At 37.8% G+C, this 24,923-nt stretch overlaps 1 pseudogene; it reads left to right on the top strand.

The window, feature by feature from the left end:
* The window catches only part of LOC108352072 (uncharacterized), a 2,585,468-nt pseudogene that overhangs the window by 1,794,663 nt on the left and 765,882 nt on the right, over positions 1-24,923 (top strand).

Genomic DNA, 24,923 nt, shown 5'->3' with positions numbered 1-24,923 from the left:
TCCTCTTTAATCTAATTGAATCTTTCTTGAGTGATACTATTTGATAAGCATTTGAAGACTGGTTTCTTGGTACCAGGATGGTTTCAATCATGCCTGATGACTGGTTTTAAACAGCTTAATGTATGTATGAATTTTTTTTTTTACAGTGGGTAAATGTGGAAAGCCCAAGTCTTTTCATTATTGGGAGTATTGTTTTAACCTCTCTTTTCTCTTTAAATTGGCTTTGATTATATCTATATCTTGTTTTCCCAAAAATGGAAGTTGAAAGCATATAAATTCAATTTACCAACATCGGGGAGATATTAGAAAGTATTACAAGGAATCTAAGAGCGATATTAAGGTTGGATAATTAAAACAATTATGTAGATAGCTGAAATGATGCAAGTGGAGCCCTGGGTTTCAAGAGATCAGCCCCACAGTGTGGGAAGCATTTCCCCTTGACCTAATATATTCAGTCTCCTGACATTCCTTTTAGCACTCTATTTCACTTTGCCTTGGGACACACAACGTAAATGTTTCCCACTTAGCTAGAAACTGGACATCTAGCAAGCCAGTGTAACTAACTCGAAGACATTTTCAGCAGTGCCAGCCAGGGTTGAGAACAGAATGCAATTTATGTAGCAGTTTGTTGGAGTATTTAATATTAATATTAAATAATACTTTTTATCAGCAAGTACATGCTTCTGCGGAGGAGGTGAGAAACATCTTAATTCAACTTGGCATTTTCACTTTGTCCGTACCTTCTGGAAAGTTTCTATAACTTAGATCTTGAGTGGCCTTTTGGGAATTATTACCTATGGAACTCCCAATGGTAGCTCTTTAAAATATTTTTATTTTTTGAGATCATAATATAATTATAATATTTCTCCTTTCACTTTCCTCACTCTAAAGCTTCTTATATCCCCTTCTTGGTACTCTTTAAAATCCACACCTCTGTTTTTAATTAATTGTTAGTATATTCATGTATGTATGTATGTATGTAAGTATGTATGTATGTATGTATAACCAGTTCAGTCTGTATGATTCTTACTTGTATATATGTTTTTAGAGCTGATCGTTTGATAATGTGTAGTTAAATGGTATGGTTCTCCTTGGGGATGACTATTGCTCCCACACTAGGCTTTTCATAGTTGACTGCAGTCTTCTGGAAAAGGTTAGGTTTTCTTAAAAAGAAAAAAAAGTCTCTCCATGAAGTCTTTACTCAGTTTCCTGTCTTAATCCTGGCAACGTGTTTCATGGACACATTAAGACTGGTTGGGACTGACTTTCTGAATTCTTGTACCTTTGTGGTTCTTTGGAGCAAGGAGTGCCTTTTTTTTATTTTTAATGATTATAAAAATTGGAAAATCTTCCAGAGAGCAGTACCAAAGAACAATTACAGCCTGCTATCTGATTTTGTTAAACGTATTTATTGCATGTGGCTTTCGACAATAGAATTTGTCATGTTAATGGCTTTTAGCCTCATTACCTCTTGATTTTTATGTACTCCTGAATCTATGCTCCTCTCCTGATGGTGTCCCTGTACAGCAACCATGTGACTTGCCACAAAGGATTCTTGTTGTAAATGGCAAAATAATCACCTGATGGAAATACTTCCAGGAATATGAAAGAGAAACCACAAGTGACTGATATATATTAAAAAAAAAACAACAAAAAAATTTGCTTCTAAACCATGTTCTGTGGCTGGAAGGATAGAAAGGCTTTTCCAGAAATTAATATCTACCTTTATATTCATGTAAGTATGAATTACTTATATGCTTCAATTCTGTATTTAAACAAGCTTATTCCCGCCACCCTTAAGTAGATTGGAGCACCATTTGTGGGCTGTTGGAACAAAGCAGCAGCATGTTGCCTACCTGAGGATCCATTCCTTCATTTCAAGAAGTATTGTACCACAAAAAGGAACAATTTCAAACACAAATGAAAACTTTTATTTAAGAGAGAAAGCATTGGGTGAGTTAAATTCTACAGAGTTGGGAGAATCTTTCTGTATTCTTTCAGCAACAAAGGCAATTTGTAGAAGAAAATTGCTACACTTCTACCTATGGATGCAATGCCATATGAGTGGTTTTCAACGGCTGCACAGAATCTTTCAATCTGCATTGGAACCTGTACATGCAACAACCGGTGTCTCCATCAGCACTGATTGTATTCCCTTCCATCGTTGATCTATTCAGTTTGTTCAAAATTACGATTCATGCTCTTAGGACTTAAATTTCCAAGAGCAGATATTTCTTTCATTTAACAATGTGCTCCAGGAATAAAGGAAAACATTTATTTAAGTTTGTATCTAAAATAGATGGGAAAATTTTATTATTAATGGCTGTGAATGTCCAGCATGTTATGCTGAAACAGGGTTCGAAGTCCCGCCTTTGTCCCTGATGAGCATGAATTTGCTGCATACATTAGATCTTCCTTTAAACCTATGAAGGAATGGCAACTCTCAAAATTAGGATATGTTTATTTTAAAAATAATTTGAGGCTGTAATATTTTTCTATTAAAGGGGAGGTTTTTATTTAACGATCCATTCGAGATGAGGCAAGACAGAGGAGGAGAAAAGACAGGAGGATGGGGCATAGGGACAGGAAGGAAGGGAAGAAGGAAGGAAAGAAGGGAGGGGGAAGAGAATCCTTTTATTTATGCCCATGGATAATAGTGAACTTCTGTATAATATCAGAGATTTGTGGAGTTTTCCTGGCCTGAGGCATGGGAAAGATAAAGCATTGATTTGGTTTTAAAGGATTTTGTAAGCAAATGTATACAAAGTGTTTATAAAGGCCCTTAGAGAATGTTGGGAAAAATAGTGCAAAGATACTGCTGACTATATAAATGCAGCCATTAATAGTAGCCAAGACTGACAGCCTTCTTATGCATCATGCAATTTTAAGTTCTATTTTTATGTGATAATAGAACATGCAAGTTCAATCCCAATGGCACAAGATGGGTCTCAGACTTGGGAAAATTCGTAAACACTGGTGTAGGTCCTTTCCTTTGGTGGGCGAGATTGTCTCTTGTGACTTTGGAAATAAAGGGCTTCTGACTTTGATTTTTAACATTTCTTGTTTAACACACACACACACACACACACACACACACACACACACTCATACACTTACAAGCACAGCACTCTGGAGTATAGCAGCTAAACTTGCTAATACCAGTGCCAAGGTCTTGACTCACCAAGACATGCAGAACAGAATTCCCAGCAGAGTCATGCTCCAGTCATCCACATAGTTCTGAATGTATACTTCCTCAGCTTCCTTTCCTCTCCTATGGTATTTCCTACATCTCTAGTAAAGTTCCCCGTGACCAGGTTCCATTAAACTACACATGAGCACTTCTTGCTTGACAGTGTTTTAAAGCAAATCTGACACACATTAATGCATTTTCTGAATTAGTTATAGACTCATAGGGTAAAAACTGATGTGGATAAAGTTTACATTGAAAGGTAATTTTCTTTATTACCCTGTCCTCATCAGAAATAACACAGAAACATACTAGCTAAGAAGAAAGATTCGCTAAGAAGAAAAGGACTTGTTCCTAAATTTTAAATATGTATTTGTTTATATATTTATTTTTATTTTATATGCACATTTGTATGCCTGAGGGCACTGTTTGCTTGCAGGAGCCTACAGTTAACAGAACATGGCACTGGATTCTTGTAAATGAAGTTACAGATGCTTGTGGTAACATGTGGATGCCGTGAACTAAATTCTGGTCTTCCACGAGACCAGAAAGCACTCGTAACCACCTGCCCATCTCTCTAGCCCTGCTCCATGTGCTCTGGAGGTCTCTCTGGTCTCAGATAGACACAAATTCAGTACATTTACTAAAAACAAAGATGAGGCGCTCCCAGTACTGGCCCTAGCCTTTACTCTCGGCTCAAGGCTAACCTTGTATTGATAACCCATGCCCCAGGAAAGTGATGATTGATGTCTTAAATGTTTTGAAGTAATAGGTAACTGTGTTCATATGCTGTAAAGAGCTGTAGGTTTATCACAGTGGACACTGGAAGTGATGTGGTTTGTCCACAGTTGTACATGGATGTTGAAGAACATTTACAGGCTAGACTCTTCCCAAATTTACATGAATTGTGCACCAATCTGTATAAATCAATTGTGTCTGAGACATACATTGTACCACAACCACTAGTGTGGCAGTGAAACCCAGAACACTGCCATCTCATTGTATGATTATTTTAGAATTTTGAATAGAGTTTCAGAAATATGAGTTAAAGGTCAAGAGATAAATCAGTAGGTTAAGGTTCGTGTTGCCACACCTAATGACCAGAGTTCAATCTTCGGTGGCTGTAGTCACTGCTATAATATAAACATCTATGCAAGTAGGGCTGTTTTCGAGTTTAGGTATGAGCAATATTTGTCCCCCTCCATGAAGCTTGTTTCATTAAACACAATTGTTTCCAGCTTCATCTATGCTTTTGCAAATGACAAGACATTTCCCTTTTCATGGCCCAACAAAACATGTAGGAAACTTCATATTTATTACCATGATCATTCCCAAGCGGGTGGACACTTGAAGGTATCTGCGTTTCTTGGTGGTTGCAAGCATCGCTGGGAGGAGCACAGATGTGCAGGTTTCTCCTCACAGTCCTGACTCGATCTCTTTGCCTGCAGTGGGGTTGCTCAGTCCCATCTTAGCTCCTCCTCACTTTTCCTGAGTTAGCTCCGTATTCTATGGCCACATGAGCTTCCAGTCCAACCAATGGAGCCAAGTTTTTCCCCTTTAACCATACCCTGCCAGGCTATTATTTTTTTTTATTTATCAAGACCTGGTTAGACATACAGCTTTCAAACATGCTACTCTATCTCTCGTCTCTGGCACCTGAGAGAGAGTTTCCTGTGCCCTGCCAATGCTTTGCAGTCTTCTATCGTCTGTATTTTCCATCTAAATCCTCTGCATTTGGGCTCTTACATAAGAAACAGCAAAACAACAACAGCAATACCACCACCACCAACAACAACAAAAACAAACTCCCAATGCCAATTTTCTGAAGGATATCCTTAATTTTTTTCTAGTAGCTCCATATTTTCATGTTTTTTATTTGCCTAAGTATTTTTTACTTTCCTCAATTGGGTATTTTATTTATTTACATCTCAAATGTTATCCCCTTTCAGGTTTCCCCTCTGCAAACCTATCCCATCCCACCTTACCCTGCATCTAGGAGGGCACTCTCCCACCCACCATCCCACTTCTGTCTCACCACCCTACCATTCCTCTACACTGGGTCATTGAGCCTTCACAGGACCAAGGGCCTCCCCTCCCACTGATGCCAGATAAGGCCCCTTCAGCTCCTTCAGTCCTTTCCCTAAGTCCTCCACTGAGGTCTCTGTGATCAGTCCAATGGTTGACTTTGAGTATCCATATGTGTATTGGTCAGGATAAGAGCATTTAAGTATTTGATACACTAGGTTCTTGTTTTACTGTCTTATATGTATACACATCCAACTTTTCCAACACCAGATATGTTAATGGTGGTCTTCTTCAAGTATATATTCTCAATGCACTTGGTAAATATCAGTTGGCTATACATGTAAGCATGCACTCCTTAGCCTTCTTTGTTTCCATTGAGGTAAATGTCTGCATTTATGCCCACACCACCTGCCATTGTTATTGTAGCCCTGTAGTATATTATGAAGTTTGGAAAACTAATATCTCCTCAGTTTATTTTTCTCAAGATTAACTTTGGGTATTTGGCTCTTTTTTCTTGCTTTCTCCTTTTTACCCAATTATAGTCACAAACATAATCACAATCAAAATTATCCTCTTTGTGATTTCTTATAATCTGCCAATGTGGGCCACAAGAAATGCATCAGCACTGTAAACTTCTTAAGTCTTTGTTATCTGAACACTTCACCACAAGTGATCCCTTCTTTCACATTTAAAGCATATGTATCTCTCAAAGTAGATCACCGCCTATTTAAGAGGTTGTACATTTGACTTCTCTGTAATATCAACATAGAGACAGGTGACATGTAGCCTTCGCTGGGCTCAGTATTGAATTCATTACTGGACTTGTCTTCACTCTCCAATGGCCTCTTCTCCAAAGTTCATCACCGTGGCCATTTTCAGAGACATCTTTGCAAAACATATGTATGCAAAGGAGAGTGTCTTTACTTTTCCAGTTCCCCATCAATATAATTCTAAGAAGAATATTTTCTTGGTCAACTCCATCCTCAATGATGATATTGGAAGACAAACATGCTGGAATAATCTACAGATATTATCGATACTGGATTTAAATGGGTTTCTAACATACCTCCAAGGAATAAATGAAAATCTCTCTCTTCAATCTTCCACACTCTCGTGTGTATGCATTTTTTTAAAAAATTGTCTTGTGTCTTAGCTCTTTTTGTTTCATAAAGTATATAATTTTAAGGAATTTTTAATGGTTCCTTCAGACTAATAATCTGTATGTGTGCATTAATTGAGGTGTGAAATTGAGAGTGCCATTATTGAAGACTTTTGAAAGATTCAGGAATCAGTGAGAATGCTCCCAAAGGAGGAGCTGAAGTCAGAGGTCCATTGCCTAGAGTAATGGCTGAGAACACCTTGACCAGATCCACCTACAATAATCGCTTTCCAAGTATGTGGGCAAAGGGAAGAATGATTTGGGTACCTGATGAAAACCTTTTATTTTTGGTTATAAGCCTTACTGTTAAAGGCTAAGCCATTTCTCTAGCCCACTTGATGAAAATCTTTGTGACCTTGAGAATAAGGTGTATGGTAGAGACCAGTCCTTCATTTTCTCCCCCAAACTATAAAAATGTCACTTCTGTTATCAGAGAATCTTTTTAATGACTACCAGGAGAGATTTAGTAGTATATTTAATTTCGAAATGATAAAATCGGACATAGTGTGTGGGACAGCTGACATCTGGATAGCGTATTTCATATGCCTGTATTTGCTCTGAAATCTGCAAATTTTAGACCACAAGAGAACAAGACTTATTCTTCCCAGAATAGCTTGTTCTAGAAAGGTATTATGGATGCAAGTTCATTACCACTGATTACTTGTAAATCTCGGATGTACCAGTATCTATATTCCACAAGTCGCGAAGCTGACTGTCCATGCACATTGGAATCACCATGAAGAACCCTGTAGTTGTAGGTGGTGTGCTACTCGAGGACTTTCTCTTGAGTCACAGGTGTCAGCCATTTTCTAGTTTCGTGCGGTGCTGAGGTTAGAAACAACATTGTGATAGGCAGGTGTCCCTAAGCGTCTAATATCCAGGAAGTGACTTACATGCTGAAAAGATGCTCACTTGCTTTACAATTCCTATTCCTTTCCAATATACTAATAAGTACCACTTTGGAAAAATCACACACAATTCACTTTAGCCTTCACAATGAATTGAAACTGAGGCATTAAGAACTCCTTGTAAGGATTCCTCATTTTTTGAATTTGATGCTCTCAGACTTTAAATGATGCCTCTTGAACAGATTCATACCTTTCCCTCCCCCAAACAACCAATTTCAGACTTGTAAAGAAAATATGGAAAAATTAATGCCTCTGGAAGAAGTCTTGAAATTCAAGATAGGTTTATAGAGGCAGACTGTGTAGCACAACCTTTTTCCCCCCCAATAACCTTTTTTCTATATCTTGGATTGTCACTGACAAACTTCACTTATGGAAATGTAAACATCCAAGATAAAATAGATACTTTTAAATGATCACACGGGAATGATTTTCTATAAAAATGGGGTTCACTAAATTTCCAGGCATAGAACTTACTATTACATGTGAATTTTTTATAAGCCATAATTTGGTATAGAGGTTCCATGAGCCTAAAGGGAATATAATGTGTCAGATCATATGAAATGAATGGGAGATAATAATGGTAATAATAGCTAAAATTTACCCCAACTTTTCCCTTCTAAACAGCTCAAAATGTTTCATATCTGAAGAGATTTTTTCTTCACCCTCTAAGGGTGAGTGCTTTCAGAATACCGACCCTTTAGGAAACCATAGGGAAATATCTGTATTACCCCTTGGTGCCAACCTGAGTTGGACAGACATTTTTCTTTAGGGTCTGAGACGAAGTGAACCATGTATAGTCATTCTGAGCATATAGCTGTAAGGTCCCTGGAGACCTATTTCAGGGTCTGTGAGGAATTGAAGTACAAACACTGCAAATATGAAAATCTCAAGACATTTCTTTGTTCTCGGAAATTTCTCAAGCTTCCTTTCTCTTAACCCCAATATTGTGTCTTCACAATGGGCTTGGCTGGAGTCATAATTATGGAAGATCACAAAGGATGTAGACTAGCCATTTTCTACAGTCCGTTTCATTTTAGATAAGATCCAGAAGAAGAGAAATACACAGCAGAAGAGGCATAGTATAATAGAATACAGCACACCATATCACAACCAGCCACGTAATGGAATGAGAAAACAAACTTACCGAAGGCATCTTTTGTTCAACCTCCTTCACGTCTTTAATGGTCAAATGAAGATAAAAATCCTTCTTCTTTCTGTCTCTAGACAAATGGGGAGGGTTTTGATAGGAAATGAGAGGGGTTGGGGATTTAGCTCAGCGGTAGAGCGCTTGCCTAGGAAGCGCAAGGCCCTGGGTTCGGTCCCCAGCTCCGGAAAAAAAAAAAAGAAAAAAGGAAATGAGTGATCTTCTTAGCTCCTTTCCCATATTGACTAAACCACCGACCAGGTGTGCATAGAGTCCAGTCCATCCTGTGGAGTAGGCATGATGTGCCATGAGACTAGAATTCATCTCTCCTGATCTCCTCCAGCCAGAAGAGTGCTTGTAGGCACACCAATCCAAAAGGGATGGATAGTCTTTTCATCGCTAGGGGAAAATGTTACTAGTTATATTAATTTATTTGCTCTTGGCATTTTGAACTCTAGAAGAGGAAGAGAAGAACTAGAAGAACTAGCCTTTGATAAATAAGCAAAGTGTATAAATTTAATTTTAGGATGTTCTCTAGACCATTCCCAACATGTATTTCTCTTGATCGAAATGAACTGTGCTTTGAGATCAGCATTCTCTTCCCTACAAGAAAGTCCTAGTAATTTCTAGACAATCTTAATATTTAAGCATCTATCAGAGTAAGGAACTTCTAATATCTGAAGGACCCTTATATATTACCATTGACTACAGTTTGGTGCTTTAGGCTCAAAAAGATTAAATGGTATCTTCCTGTGACATTTGTTTTTATTTGTACTAACAATGGGCTAACCCTTCTTTTTCATTCATTTCTTCTCCAGGATAAAATCTTCCTAATGACCAAAAGGATGGTAACACCCTAAACTTTGTATTAATCTTAGAAAAATATGGTTAAGACTTTTGTATGAGTAGAAGCTCTGTAACAGGTTAGGAGCCTAAATCTTTCAACATGAGGCCACAGAGAAGACATAGAGAGACATCTCCCATGGATAAACCACTTTGCTTTAGGATTCCATTATTTTATCTGTAAGTTCTGAAGAAAGGGGTTAAATGGTGCTGTGTATTTCAATTCTAAATCTTCATCTTTTATTCTGTAAAACTGGTAGCACGCATATGCTTCCTTCAAATTCTCTTGGGCGGATAGGTGGTAGCCTAATCTGTTCCTGACAAGCAACATCTACGGATGCCTGAAGATGCATGTAGTAATCCCAGAGCAGGGATTACTAGAAGTTTACTTTACAACTCCAAAAGTAGTTTAAGAGAAACCACATGGAGGTTGTTGCCCATTTTGGCAATAGCATGCCAAACTGGTGGCAAGCAGATTCAACAGACTTTGTGATAGTTATTCTCAAGGACCTTACTCTAAATTGTCCATGCGGATATACTGTTTTTTAATTGTGAGCAATCAGTATTACACATCTAGTATATGCTGGCATATATCCATAAATATATGTAAAATAGTTAACTTGTCCTCTTCATATACATATAGTATCTGTTATATATATGTGTGTGTATGTATATATAATATATAATATATCATATATATGTAAAACATCTCTCCATATCTGATAATATATGTATATATAATATATAATATATCATATATATAAAACATCTCTCCATATCTGATAATATATATATATATGTATGTATATATATCACACCACACACACACACACACACACACACACATATATATGTGGCAAATACACACAATATATATGGATATTCACAAGTTATGTAGTTCTTATGTTCTCATATAAACATAGTTGTTCATTGTATTATAATAGGACCAAGGGAGGTCAAGTCATAGTTGCTGTTGTCCTTACATGGATGAAATGTTGATTATAATACAGATGGCCGAGTTTCAATCTTAATTTATAAATATTTAATAAAATGTATGAAATTTAAAGTATATTTAAAGTAAACAATTCTTGTTGTGAATCAAACTACAGAGATCAATATTTCAAAACTGATTTATCATTTTCTCTTAAAATAATACCCAGAGGTCTCACATCTCTATGCACATTGTGAGATTACTTGGATCATTTGATAATATAGATACACATTATTCCTTTTAAAGGAATACAAATAGGTGGGCAAGATGTCTTCCCAAGGAACAGTGAATAGTAAAGTCAAGGCAGCATAAAGCTGCACTTTGGTATCCAACTGGGTTCCCTGGTAACTCCTACAAGCATTAATTTTTCATTAGGGGGAATCTGTATGTTCGTATGCCTTTGTATCTTTCCTGCGGCTCTACAAGCAATCTCTTGAACACTGCACAGCTGCTTTTCCTATTCTGTGGTATCCTTATTTTTTAAGTGGCTTCTGAGAGCAGATGTCCCCATGTGTCTTTGAAACTCCTTTTCAGTTGGTGCCTTTTCAGCAGAAGAAAATATTAAGGGTTGAGGCAGAAAGAAGGGAACTAAAACACTTCTGCTGTATAGGAGCAGATGGAAAAAACCAGAGCAGTAATGTTTAACAATTTTTATTATTATGAATCTATGAAAGGGTTTCCATTCAGTACATTGGATTAAATAAATATTTAGTAAAAACTTGCTCATAAGATTTAGGCTCACTTCTGGTGTTCAAAGTCAAAGATATGACAGTCAAAACAAAGAATGCATTCACGAAGAATATGTGTAAGTGGCTTATCTCAGAACAGAGGCAGGAATAAAATACAAAAATTTAGAATCTAAATGAAGAAAAGTGAGCTCACCAGTAAAGCATGGGTCTTTCTTCATGAGGCAATATAATTGGGAATTTGGATTCAGATGTCCAATTAAGATTATAAAGAATTATATATACCCCTTTAAAGGCCGAAGAGCTGTGGCTGAATGACTGACGCACTGGTAATTAACTGCATTTGTACCTGTGGCACTTTGAGTAGACTGAAGCCACCGAAGATCATTTTGGAAGATGTGGAGAAAGCCATACTCAAGAACTGAGGGGAAAGTACAATGGAGATGAGACCACAACTATCCATTGTACTGATGAAGAAGTTAAATCAAGCAAGTAAGCAAGGATAGGAGTCTTATAACTGAAAAGAAATTATGCAAGAGAACTATCATTGTAGAGAATGAGCCTTGAATTTTTCTTTTCCTCCCTAAACATATTCCTGGATAGACAACAGGAATAACATACAATACCACAACACCCATGTCTCAGAGGGATATCACTGTACGGATATATCATGAGGTTGGCATTCTGGTACCATACTGAGTCTTTGGAAGGAAAACTATAGCTGGTATTAGGAAGACAGCTTTGCACTAGATGTAATATTTGGTCAATCTCTCTGAATAGAGCTGGAAAGCTTATCAAAAAAGAGGTTGAGAAGGACTTCGGAGGGAACTAAGAACAAGACTTTGGAATTTAGTGTGGAGCTGGTAGACTATAGGAAGACAATGGACATACCAGGTGACTCAAGGGCAAATTCAGAGATCAACCAAGATGCCTCTAATAGTTAAAGTTGAGGTGTAGCTCCACAGATAGGAAAGTATCATAACTTCTGTATGTCAAGAAATCTGAGGTATAAGAGGAGATGAAGGGTTTGGATGCCATAAAGCTTTGATGACTATGTTGAGATATTAGCTGATGGTTATTATTATAATGATAACTTTTGGGTAGTTTTGAGTGATCTTAACCTCCATAAAGTTTCATAGTTTACTCCTTCCACTAGAATTTTATAATTTATTTTTATATGCAAAGCACCAAGTATATGAGTAAAGGTGAGGAGAACCCACAACATTCTAGTGGACAAATTCCTCATTTCTTGTTAAATGTCCTAGTAAGCACTTGATATCCTCCCCCTTGAAAGAAGATACTCAATTCCTAAACTTCATAACAGAAACTTTGTAATCAGACTTTTTTCCCCCTCCATGTAAAGTGCCCTCATTATAAACATCAACTAAACTGCCATCATTCCTGATGAATCTGTGTGACATTCATCTATGCCAGAGGGTAAGCTGTCATTTCTATGTGATGGTCTGACTACTCTAATTTCATTTAACTTCAATAACCTTATGTTGAAGGGGCATCCCATCCTAGGATAAACTGGCTTTCTAGGATTACCATGTACTGATGGTTTCTTTGAATGTTTGGGGGGCTTGTTACTTCAGGATATGCACACTGTCTTACAGCAAGTGAACTACTGTTCTAGTGCCCTAGATGGTTCTAATTATCTAACACTATCAAAATATATTTTTTTTAGACTAGGTGAACCTACTGCACATTTTCTAATCTCGTGGGAATCCATTTTTTTTTTTTTTTTATTGTCAGGCTGTCTTGTGCACGGTGTTAAATGATTGGTCTTTTCCCATAGGGAGAGAAATAAAGAGGCCACAATTAAGTCACTTAACATATACAGTTATTTTACTGCTGATTGACACATGCCAAAATGGAAGTGGAACTGTTTCACAAAACTGTGAAGTATTAACAAGTTATAATTATACTAATTATCAGTAGAAAAATAGGCAATTAGAATAAGAAAACACATAATGCGCTGGCAGAAAGTATAGAAACCAAACAGATACTACGTTTTAAAATATAAAAGTCAATTTATGTAACATCAATTAATCAAGGGACAAACCATACTAAATGGTCTGTTGTGTTGGCATTAGTAAGTAGCACAGAGGATTCCAACTGGGCTGGAATCGATTAATTAGTCTCTGTAATACTGTTGTAACATGATACTAATTGCTATACACATGTAACATTGGAAATATTGAGGCAAATTCATCAATAAAATGTTCCACAGTATTCACTTCCTCCTGGACGAATGCATAGATACTGAGAAATATCCAGAAATATTTTCAGAAAAATTAACATAATATTTTAAAAAATATTGTGCTACCAATTTTTGTTTGCTACTTATAAACCTAGGAGGAAGGCAATTCTGGTGGAAATGAAAGGTAAACCTAGTCATTCATTTCATTGACTGGACCTAGTCATTTTTGAGTGTCTCTACATGACTCAGAGGGGAAATAAACAGGTATCGGGTATAGCCCTGCTAAAGACAATATTTCTCTCAACACACTTTACTTCTGCTGATGCATTCTTTATGCCTTTTCAGTTCTATTCTTTTGCTCAAAAACTTTTACACTTCAAACATTTGACCTTTACACAGTAGCAAACTTCCAAAATAGGGAACATTCCTTTATTTAATAAATGAGCACACATGAGTACTCTGCCTTTGCAGGATAGAAACACTTTCCACTCAAAGGGAATTATGGGATATAAGAAAAAAACAAGTTTTTTTTATCTATAACAAATGCTTACTGCAAAGTTTTATGTTAGTGGATTCTTTACAAAGAATATAACATTATTTTTTGAAAAAAATCCCTTTTCACCATTACTTTCAAATGAAAAATTTGAACGCCTTCTTTGTCTACCTTAGAGATATTTTTTAAAACATTTTTTATTAATCTTTTAATTCCTTATCTTTCAAATGATATCACCCTTCCTGGTTACCCCTCCACAATGCACTCATCCCGTCCATCTCCCTCCTCCCCTCTGGTTCTATGAGGGTGCTCCGTCACTCAGCCATCCATCCCACCTCACTGCTCTAGCATCCCCTATCTATAACCTAAGGTCCTAATGTTGAATCTGACATCCTCTAGATCTCACCATCGCTCAGTTGTCCCACAGGCTGGAGACTAAGCCTCCAGTTCATGGACCTTTGTACAGCACTCACTCTGAGATTAACAGCAGCAGAAGTCACAAAGAACATCCCTGCCCCAGAATTCCTCAGTCTCTGTACGAATGTTAGGATTGTGTTGTTACTATAACAGGAGGTCCACATCATTCAAGTTTCCAACAGCAAGCTTTAGTTAAATGTCAGTATTTGTTTTTCCTTAGTGTTTCAGAAAATCAAATAGCATTCATTCTAAGTTTTTAGGATCGATGTTATGAAACTATCAGCGTACTTCACTTTTTATTAAAACAGGGCCTGCCCTGGGTGCCTTTAAAATTTTATCAGAAATCTTTGACTTTCCAGGAAGGCAGGAAGAGTCAGAACCCCAGATCCTCATTAGAGCTAGAATGCTTGCCAGTAGTTGTCCAAGTAGAAATGAATATTTATCAACTCAGAGAAAGTTTAGGGGGCCGATGGCCAGATGAGATTCAAGTCACCAAAACAGTAACCTGAAGCAAGCACATACAATGGATCTGCAACTTCTCTGGAAAAAGAAAAAAACAAAACAAAATAATAACAACCACAACAACAAAAACCCAATAGTGTGATGATATCTTATGTCCTCTTAGCTATAAATTATCTGATTCAAACTAACAAGCCATATTCTGTGTTTTTCTTCCTTCCTTCCTTCCTTCCTTCCTTCCTTCCTTCCTTCCTTCCTTCCTTCCTTCCTCTCTTTCTCTCTCTTTCCTTCATTTCTTTCTTTCCTTCTTTCTTTCTTCTTTCCTTCCTTCCTCCCTGCCTGCCTCGCTCCCTCCTTCCCTCCCATCTTTCTTTCCTTCTTTCCTTCAAGGCTTTGAAAACAAAGCGATTAGTTGTTACTTTAGGTCCCTGAACTGTGACTAGGACAATACACCAGTTTGCACAGGTACATCACACAACTGTGAGAACTAGGCGAGGTGACTCATGTTGCGGGCCCCACCTTGCTCCTTTGACTTTGTTCACATGGATGTGTCATGGCCTGTCCTTTGTCACACTCTTAAGAGAGAGGAAGAGAGCAAGACACATGAGAAAGTTGGCCATTGTCAGTACCTGGGATTTGCAACTGTCTCATCAGAGCGAGTAAAAAGCTGGCGAGGAGGAACTGTGAACTAGATCTGTAGATTGTGAGAAAGCTGCCTTCTGAGCTTGCACCAGAATTCCTGGAAGTGAGCAAAGTCTTTTGTGAAGATGTTAAGAACTCAGGCAGAGCAGTTGGCAGGACTGGTTGGGGTGGGCTAGGGTGAGACAAGTTCAGCAAAGGCATTCTGGTTTTGGAGAGGGAGGATGGGGAAAAGTGGTGGCTAGAAAACACACCTAAATTCATAACTAAAGCCCAATACTCTGTATGTAATTTCCAATCTTCTGTGCTACTAGAATGAAATCCTGTTTCCTCTTCATCATTCTTAAAAAAGACTTCCACGTTAAGTCTTTTTTTTAAATGTGATAATGGTGGAATTGATGCCATTTTAGAAGACAATTGAGATCTACCTTTGGATAACTCATTAAATGCAGGGAATATTGACCTGACACCTAGGCCACCTGAGTTGCACTTATTGTTAGAGGGAATGGGTATATAAGGGCATAAAATATCATCACCCTTATAGGAAGATATGATAAATTTTGGAATTTTGGTATTTCCAGAAATTTATTTTTCTTAATCTCAATATCCAAGTGGGGAGATAGATACATACATATTGAGTCTGAGTTACACAATGAAATAGATTCTTAGAGATATAGCCATTTTGCTTAATCATTTTGATGTGCACATAAAGACATGAATATAAGTAAAATATAAGTAAAAATAACATGATAATCAGCAAGAACGCTCTAAGAATAACTCAGGCAGTGATTTATTTTATAGGCGAGGTACCCGTTGATTTAGTACAGAATTAAGAGAAAATGGACTTCCCTTATTAACATAAACTTTCTTTATTCCATTTATTTATTTTTAATCTCTCTTTACCCCTCCATCTCCCTCTCTTCCTCCCTTCCTTCCCCTCTTCCTCTCCCTTCCTCTCTATTTGTACATGCGCGTGCGTGCATGCAGCCAAGTGTGACCAAATGGTGTGACTGAAGGCGTGCCCGTGCAGCTGTGCCATAGAGAGGAGAGAATGATCTCATGTGGCAGCATTGCCTTTCCACTTTGTTTGGGCCAGAGTCTCTTGTACACCATTGCAAATTTTAAGTCATCTGTCCCCTGAGGATTCAAGAATATTCTGTCTCTACATGCATCTCCCCTAATAGCACCGTGATCACAGAACACTAGGATTAGGAATGATTGAGACCTAGCCTGGCTCCACGAGGGTGTTAGGGCTTTGAACTCAGGCTTGCTCAGCAACTGCTCTACCTACTGACCCACCTCGCCACCCTGGATTCTGCTTCAAATAGACAAAAAACGCACGCACGCATGCACGCATGCACGCATGCACGCACGCACGCAAATCACTTCTTTGTGAGGAGAAGATTAAGTTCTACCTTTGGTTACTTTTGTAGGTGAACAATGTGTTATTAACAGTAGTCATCTAAATGTACAATAAAATATATGAAATAACCCCTTCTCTAACTGTAATGTTCTAGCTTTTGGCTAGTGTCTCCACTTTTCTCTTTCAAATCTCCCCAGTAATACCTGAGCGCCACCATTCTACTCACCACTCTTGTAAGTTTGACTATTTGAAAGTCCATATAGAAATGAATTCTGGCAGAGGATCAGTCTTTTTGTGTGTAGTTTATATCTCTTAACACTGTTCTCTATATCTCCATACATGTTGTTTTAAATGCTAGAATTTGTTGGGTGTTTTGTTTTGTTTTTTTGTTTTACTTTATTTTATTTATTTATTTATTTTGTAACTGCTGCATAGTCATTCATTCCTGGGCCATTGGGTCACTTCTATAATGGTTGCTGTGTATAATGTCACCTGAACTTTAGATTGAAGGTATCTGTGGAATATCAGTCAGTGTCTATTCCTTTTGGTAAGCCCTTAGTACTGGGACTGGGGAAATCCCCACTGTTTCTCATTTAGCCATACATTGCTATGAAAATGGTACCAACTGTTTGTTGGTGCTCTTTCAGACAGATCCTTGCCTGCAATTATCTAAAATTTACTGCTAATAGATAGCAACACGTACAGAATAGTATCTCACAGTGGTTTAAACGTAGGTTTCTTTGGTAAAATTATGGGATGAATACTCATTTGTATGCCTATGTGGCAGTTTCTATGTCTTCTGTAGAGAAAAATGTATTCAAATTCAGGTCCTACATTTAATGGCTGTGCTGTCTTTACCGTTGTAATATGTTTTAAATCAGTTGATATGATTAGTCAGCATTTTTTTTCTTTTTCCATGTCTTCAGTCTCAAGATTGGGTTTGATATTTGTGGACCTTATATTTCCATGAGGAATTGCAGTCATTCTTTCTGTTTAGTGAACAATATCACGGGGCAGGTAGCGTGAGAGATGGCTCAGGGGTAAGATCACCTGCTGCTCATTTTAGGGTCCCAGTTCCTTTGATGGTGTTATGTAATTTTCAGTATGATATTTCACCATTTTTTATGAATTGCTCTCATTTTGTTTTGTTTTATTTCAAAAATTGTAAACGGAATTTTTTTGATTTTCAGACAGTTGCTCAGTCTACTGACTTAGTTAAATTCACATATTAGACTTTTTATCATACGACTTCTAAATTATTACTCAAATTTGAATACTTAAAGATAAATTGTTTTATATTGCTTGCATCCCTCAATCATAAAGATAAATATTTCAATTAAGATTATTGCAGCAGATGTCTGTATAGAGAGATGAGAACCTGGAATGCTTGCAGAATGGGAGAAAGCTAATTCCAGGATTGTTTTTATCTTCTTATTTTTAAAGGAAAGCCAAACTCTATGTATCAGACTCTCTGCTTTCAAAGAAGACTCTCAAGTTGCTTTCTAAATAAAAGAACTGCCTTTGATGATCTGAACATAAACATACACTTTCCATGCTCGGTAGAGACGGACATGGAAGATGAAAATACGAGAAATTCATACTGATAGAGACTCTGTAAGTCAGAGAGTCGCATGTTCAAGTTCAGGGATGCTGCCTTTAACTTAGCTGTTCCGTCATTTCAGAGTGATAGACAACTACATCTCCCAAGTGTGATGTCACACACATATGAACACATGAAGGGACACATGAAAACACAGCTACCTCCAATTTGTGTGCCTATCACATTATTTCAGGACATCCAGCTGAAAGAAAATCAATAGCATTAGAGCAGTGGTCCTCAACCTTCCTAGTGGCATGACGTGAATCCTTTAGTACAGTTCCTCGTGTTGCAGTGACACCGCCAACCATATAATTATTTTGTGCTTACCTCAAAACTGTAGTTTGCTACTGTTATGAATCATTACGTAAATACATGTAAAATATCTGATATGTACCCCCCAAATTGTCACAACCCAGTGGTTGAGAACCTTTGACATAGACATCTGATAAATTGATAATTGTTAGGCACTAGTCGTTTTCATTCATTCTCTCATTAAATAAGTATATCTCTTTAGGAATATTGGATAGTTGATGAGGACAGAAATTTCAGCAACCAAGATATAGCTTAATGATATCATAGACCATATGTCAGAAATGGGCTCGGTAGTCATTTCCTCTATTTTTATATACATTACCTTCTTCCAAGATTCTAAACAGCACTAAGAAAATAGGCATTCGGCAAGAAAAGATCTTCCAGGCCTCCTTGCGCCACACAAACTCTGAAGCGTAGATTATTAAATCACTGGTCACTAGGAAGACTTTGGCCAGGGTTGTGGTAAGCATGAGGGCGAGCCAAGTGGTAGTTTAGTGAAGTCGTCATCAAGGGGTGAAAATGCCGAGGGATCTGAGGAGCACAGGCTATAAAGGCAAATAAGGAATAATCTGCGGGGTGTCGTCAAAGGAACAGGGCTGCTCCTGGTATCTTAGCCTGCATGCTTCATAACGGAGGCTTTATCCATAAATCATCCAAGCGCATCCCTAAAGGGGCCAGACTCGGTCTTTGGCATCCCCTTCTTCCGTGGCTTGTGTATGGAGGAAACAGCAAGGGGAGGGCTTGGCATCGATTGTTGCTACTCTTCGGGAAACCAGGTCCAAAATCAGGGGTAAACATTTCCTACGACACAGTCTTAAAGGCACTGGTACTTAGCATTCTTCGATAAGCAACGGAAGTGTTAGCATCTCCGATTTACTCTACACTTTTCTTCTTACTCAGAGGTTCTTGATACCATGTGTGTAAGGACTACATTGCATATTTAAGAGAAGACACACTTAACCTGAACGTTTTCTTTTCTTTTGAAAATCTGTATTTGCCAGAATATATTCTGGTTTGTAATAGCAAAAGAGCCCTCCCACTTCTCTATCGTTCTCAGGTGACTTTTCCTACACTTAGACCATTTCTACAGTATCAGTACATGGGTATTAAACCACGATATGGCTATTGCAGACAAAGAAAGGTCTACAAACTTCTGTTTTGCGTTGCACTGTACAGATCCCTCCTGCATTACAGTGGCAGCTACAGACTTGGCATGTTATCGTAAGTGTGTATTCAGTAGTCAGACATGAAATTCTGATAGAAGGATACATCACCGCACAACTGAGCCTGACACACCGAACTCAGAGCCTTCTCCCCTATGACTCTCCTGCTGAGTTTTTGTTAACCTCTGTATATATTAAAACCATATTAGAATTCTCTTTAGATATCAGAATAATTCCCCCGTGCCACTCCCAATCCCTACCCGAGGAGTCCATGTACAGGTTTTTTGTCTGGAGGAATATATCCACTTTGTAATGTGCAATGTTGCTGCTTCACCTTGTGCATTTGCCTGACTTTCTCCACTGCACTAAATAATTGAGTTGGGTCCTGGTCCGGGATTCTTGATGGAATAGGCATCCTCTGCAAGCGGGTTTGGCCTTTTCACACAACTATACAGAGAGTGTAAGCATTTACTGGAATGACCCCCCTTGCAGGGCATCTCCTAGAGCATATATATAGATAGATAGATATTCTTATTTTCCTCACAAGGAAGAAAGAATGTGTTAGCATTTTTTTAAAAAAAAAGCTGTCTCTCTACATTTTATTATATAAATCAGTTTCCTTGCTGGAGTCAAAGGTTACGACTCCTGCTGCATAACAATACTTTTCAGCCTACTATTAAGAGCTGGCCTCATTTTACTTTGTAATATAAAGCTTCACTTTGGCATTAATATCATTCAAAAGGCAGCTGCCCACATAATAAGTTCCTTTTAAACAAAATGGAAAAACACATTTATCTCACATACTTCTCAGTTATAGAGGCTATGGTTTTGATTGCATTGAAATGAACCTCAGCCAATCAGCTCCCTTTCCTAACAAATGCCAGATCCAAGTGTCTGACAGGATATTGAATAGCCAATGAGTTTAGTTCTATATAACATATCTATAGGATCTTTTATAGTGTGGGGGAGGGAAGGGTGACTTCTTAAAGTGTTTTCTAAGCCAATGTTAAAGAGACCTTGTCAATACTGAGAAATACTGCTCTAAGGGGAAAAAATGTCCAGTTTTCTTGGGTATTCCAACATGACGGATAGCGGGGACAAAATTGAATTTATGTCTCTCTGTGCCACTTGCCTGTGTAGATTGTGTGCCTGTGATGGCACTGGAGGTGGCAGCTTTCTGTCCCCTGCCTTGCTTCTTGTGAATTGGTGAAGTTTTAAATCCACATCACTCGTATAGTTTAAGTCCAACCAGGACAGGGAATTTTCTTCAAGGCTTGACATGACTGCAGATGTGGAAAAATAGCTTATGTTTCACAAGTAATGTTAGATCATAGTTTGTCTTACAGAATTATAGAAAGCTTCATATGGGTGGCTGCACTCATATTTTTAGTTTCTGTTTTCCTTGTAATCGTTAGGGGCAACATATTTTTTAAAAAAATGTTTATGAACATATATAACATGGTACTCAAGCATCGAATGTCCCCATCACAATCTAGAGTTTGTATATGAGGTCTGATTGTCAATATGGACATGAAATTGGCCCCAGTAAATCTTGTTCATTACAAGAATCAACAAAAGCCACAGTCAGTTTTTCCTGTCAGTATGATTAGTAAGAAAACTGGTACGATAACTTCTCTGGTTAATCTTCTTTTGGTCAGAGGACACTACCAACACAACGGCAGGAGAATAAATACTGGTCAGAAGCAGCAATAAGAGAAATCCTTTATTCTTCTTGGTGCAGTGTTTTAACACAAAAGCTAAGCATCTTATGCACGCTTCCAACTTACTACATAGGCCAGGGGCAAAGACATTCTTGCTTCTTCCTTCTGACCAGACCACATGATACCTTCTGTATCTGGTCCTGTGCAGTAGAGAAGAACCCAATCCAATGAATGTGTTTGCTAGGCAACACCACTACCTCATGAGCTACGTCTTTGTCCGTGGTTTTTATTATTTTGTATTCTTTTTCCATCTTTTCAATGCTCTTTTTCATTCTCTATTTACCCTTTCTAAATATCCCTTAGAGAAACATTTCTAACCAATATTTCTTCCAGTTGGAAGACGACATAGTACCGACATCTGTCCCATAAATGTCACATGCACCTTTGCTCGCTAACTATAGAGGGAACACTTCAGATATCAATGGCATTCAGCCATCAGCTGGACTCACGTAAGGGCTTTACCTTGGTGCTTTAGACCACAGCTGGGAACCTGGAGCATCTCATGACAGAACTTTGGACCATTTGTCTCCAAAGATAGTCATGTACAACAGATGCTAAACATTTTTTTGGAGAGAGGCCCATCTCTGAATTTCTCATTTGGACATAGACCTCCATCCACATCAGCATGTACATGTGTGTAAATGCACACAGATACATGCTCCTAAGCATAGCTTTGTCTTCCCACATCATCAGAGTCCCTATCAACAAAATGTGTGTGTGTGTGTGTGTGTGTGTGTGTGTGTGTGTGTGTGTGTGTGTAGTGGGGAGAGGTGCTACAGGTATAAGAGACAGCCACATATAATTGATTCTGGCCCTGCAGGAAGGAGTCTTCACTTAAAAGCAGAAGCACCTGCTCAGTGCATTGACTTCTAGCATGTTGCTGGAGTGGATCCTTCTGGGAACTAGGCACCAGCTTTTCCTAATGCATGGCACTGAAACCCTAGCATATTAAGCAATAAAGCTAGATTGGAAACTGTCATAATCCTGGCTGAATTGTAGCTGATTGGAATTCCAAGCAGGGAAATGTTGATTGGCTGAAACCCAACCAAATCTGAGTAAAACCATCCAGTACTAATAGAACAATAAGACAGAGTTCTTGAGAGAAATTGTTTATACATTCCTTTGTAACGGTTCTGTTCGTTCGTTTGGTTTGTGCTCTCTGTGCAGCTATCCAATCTATGATGTTTAATCCAAACTAACATTAGTTATTTTGCTCGCCATGGAGTGCTACCAGGATACACATGCCTGATAAGAAATTCACATTTAGTGAAAGAGTAAGCACCTTTTCAACCTTATACCGGGAATGTATTAATAAAAACATGGTTAAAAACAAGCTCAGCCTGCCAGTTGCAGATTTGCAGTAAAGCAGACGGTGGCCAACTTTTACAAAATGTCAAGTATTCCATCAGTTTTTAGTTATCAAAAAAAAGGGTCCATAACAAATATATGTTTTATTTTTAAAATACCTTTAAAATTAAAGTTTCTCACTATGATAGCATAAGGATTGCAAATTTATTAACAGTGCCAGCAACCTGGTTCATACCAAGTTTCTGCTTGTGCATGTATGATTTAACTGCCCTAATGTCATTCCATATGCATATCCCTATTGAGTTTGGGAAGCAACAGCTGTATATCTAACTCTAGAAATAATAGTATAATAGGCAAAATATAAAGACGTATTAATCTCATTATATATTTTAAAAAATTGATCATATATGTAGGAGTCTTACCTTTTAATTTTGATATTTTATATATTCATCTATCTATCTATTTACTTATTTATTTATTATTCGTGTTTTAACTTACCAACTTTGAGTGGCATGCTAAGCTCAGAGGATAGCCTGAAGAAACCGATTTTCTCATACAATAGGGCTCCTAGGGATGGAACACAGAATGCAGTGGCTTTGTGGCAAGCATCCTTACATAAAGAGCCAATCACAGAGTTCTGCCTTACATTGTCAATGATGTTCCCTTTCTGTTTGTTTGGTGCCCTCCAAGTTCTCAAGATACTTCACATTGACAGCTGTGAAGGCATTTACATGATCTTGTGATTGTGTAATTGCCAGGTATGTTTTTGCTAAAAAAAATTTTAAAAAAAACAGACAAACCAGTCATAAACAATTAATCCAATCCAAAGTAATGTAATTATTGACAGTGAATTTGGATTCCATTACTTATCATAAGGATTAATATAAGAATGAAAAGAAATGTATTATATGAATTTTCAGTTTAGAGTTAAATTTGAAAAACTGTACCAAAAATGTAAAGCCACCCGTTGCTCCTCTAATTTAGTCCTGCCTAGCAAGATAATCACTTTTGATCATTTTTATAAATATCCAGAACTTTTCCTAAAATGTATATGGAGAAGAAGAAGAGATTGTGTTCAGATTATTTATCTAATATGAATACAAGCCATGCGTGGACATTTAAGAATATGTCATTACATTAATCATCTTTGGTGATCTTTCTATATTAGTACATATGAATAACCTACATTTTTAAGTGCTCTGTAGCTTGTCCAAAGATGCAATGAGTCATAACTCATTTAAATACTCCTATGTTGACGATGGAATTCAGAGTATTTTCAACATTCACTAGCATACAGCTATAATAAAAATAAGTCCAAGTGTATTTCCCCCATTAAGATGTTCAGAGAACAAATTCAGACTGTTCAAGCCACTTTCTTTGTAGAGGTTAAAGAAGAAGAGACTTACACTGGTTGAATCCAGCATGAACTTTTATTTTCCAGATTTCTGATGTCCCAGAAGGTAAGATTAAACAGCCCAGTCTTGATGTGGGGACAGTGACTCCCTAACAGTTTGATCTGTTGATGCTAGGGTGTGAGCTATGTGACCTTGTCCCCAAGCTATGTCTGACTGGGAATAATGATGTAAACACCCAATAGTTGTGCAGAAGAAAAATAGGCAGGGTTTAGTGTTCCCAGATTTGGGGTCAGAAGAGAAACTTAAAGGAAAGATGCTGATATCTAACAGTTGGGCAGAAGGAACATAAGCAGAGTTTTAGGGTTTTTCAGGCTTGGGGTCAGAGGAGAACCATGGGAGAAAGAAAAAGGCAGAGGAGGAAGGAGAAGTTACCATGAGTTGGGTCAGTCATAAAAAAACATGGTGCAGAGGGTTGACCAACTGGAATTAAGAGCAGCCCAGATGAAATATTGTAAGTCCTAATTCAGGGTGAATGATGGGACTGTAGATTCTAATAGCATGGAGGGTAGATATCTAGCAGATGCCTAGCTGTAGGGCTGATTAAGGCTTATTGTAAATATGAAGTCGTATGTGTCTTTTATCTGGAAAGTGAACAATCAAGGAGGGGTAGAAATCCTGGGGGTTCGGGATTAAACAATTTCTACAACCGTGATGTTAGAAGGTCTGTTGCCTGTAATCAATCGTTGTGACATGTAGATTTTGTCCTACTTCTTGCTCGAGCTCTGCCCTGGGAGATTCCTTCAATTCACCCATGTGTCCTTCTAGACATCTTTCTTTTCTTGGGCTGTTGAGTCTTCAAATGGCATGGCCACCCAGGCTGTGATAGTGCCCTTCTTTATAATTAAATAGCGAACTCGCATTTAAAGCAGGTGTCAAACTGTTCTCAC

Source organism: Rattus norvegicus, chromosome 10 (assembly GCF_036323735.1).
Source record: "Rattus norvegicus strain BN/NHsdMcwi chromosome 10, GRCr8, whole genome shotgun sequence".
NCBI lineage: Eukaryota > Metazoa > Chordata > Mammalia > Rodentia > Muridae > Rattus > Rattus norvegicus.
The sequence above is the reverse complement of the archived record's forward strand: the minus strand, read 5'-3'. Positions and strand labels throughout refer to the sequence as shown.